The 1,065-nt window shown below is 45.4% G+C and overlaps 1 non-coding gene across 1 annotated transcript; it reads left to right on the top strand.

Annotated features, from left to right (window-relative positions):
* The first annotated feature begins 848 nt into the window (after positions 1–848).
* On the top strand, positions 849–921 carry trnav-aac. The gene has a single exon. It is a non-coding gene; the product is annotated as a tRNA-Val (tRNA).
* The last annotated feature ends 144 nt before the right edge of the window (positions 922–1,065 follow it).

Here is a 1,065-nt window from a genome sequence, read left to right as displayed (position 1 = left end):
TTCGCTCAATACATTTCGATTTCACAGGGTTTCGGAGGTAACTTCCAGCAGCAAAAATCCTCAGCTGAGGATCTGGGAAAATTTCACAGAGTATGGTCAGTCGGAGCTAAAGTAAGGAAGTCGTTCGTTTCTGCAGTGTTTCACAATGCTACCTTTCCAGTGAGCAGTCGAACAGACTAAATGATTGTGCCACAGACTGCGATGGCAAACTCCGCTAATAAGTAATCCTTTAAAGCTGGTGGAAGCAACACGACGTTATTGCGGTACACCGTGGAAAAAGATACTTCAGTGGACCTCGTCCATGCTCACCACATAGCCAAAATTAAACAAGTCCCGTTCCCCAGCATTTGGCCCCAATCCCTCTAAACGCATCCTATCCAGAAACTCACCCGATTACCTTTGCAATTTTCTGAGTGTAATAGCCTCCTCCACTTCCTCTGGTAGATCATTCCAAACACGCACAACCTTCTTTGTGGGAAATGTGCCTCAGGTCTTTTGTCACTTTCAGCCCACTCACCTTAAAGCTATGCTGTCGAGTTTTCAACTCACACCAACTTGGGTAAAACACGTAAATACTCAGTTTACCACTTCTTGCAGAAGGTCATGTCGCAACTGTGACGCTGCAGGGCACGTCGTCCCAGCCTATTCTACCTCGCCCTACGGTACAAACATCGACGACATCTTTGTCTATATATTGTCATCAATTTAACGTGTCTTTTTTGTATGTTTTCAAGATGTCAATTGCGCTGGACAGCAACGAGATATTGGAAACAGAAAGGTGAAACGTGGAACGGATTCAGCTTTCAGTGCTAGACACCACTGAGCCCCAGCAGAGATGCCTGCGGCTTGTTTCTGTAGTGTAGTGGTCATCACGTTCGCCTAACACGCGAAAGGTCCCCAGTTCAAAACTGGGCAGAAACTGCTTTGTTCAGCCTTTCACATGGACAAAAGCTGAGCTTTCTTGCTTGCTTTCCCATCTGCAAACCTGCCTTAGAATTTGCTTGAACAAATCTGCTCTCGAAGTGAAATGTCATGCAATTCCATTTAATTAAAGTGCAAAGCGTT

Source organism: Chiloscyllium plagiosum, unplaced genomic scaffold (assembly GCF_004010195.1).
Source record: "Chiloscyllium plagiosum isolate BGI_BamShark_2017 unplaced genomic scaffold, ASM401019v2 scaf_74136, whole genome shotgun sequence".
Lineage (NCBI taxonomy): Eukaryota > Metazoa > Chordata > Chondrichthyes > Orectolobiformes > Hemiscylliidae > Chiloscyllium > Chiloscyllium plagiosum.
This window is presented reverse-complemented; position numbering and strand designations above follow the sequence as displayed.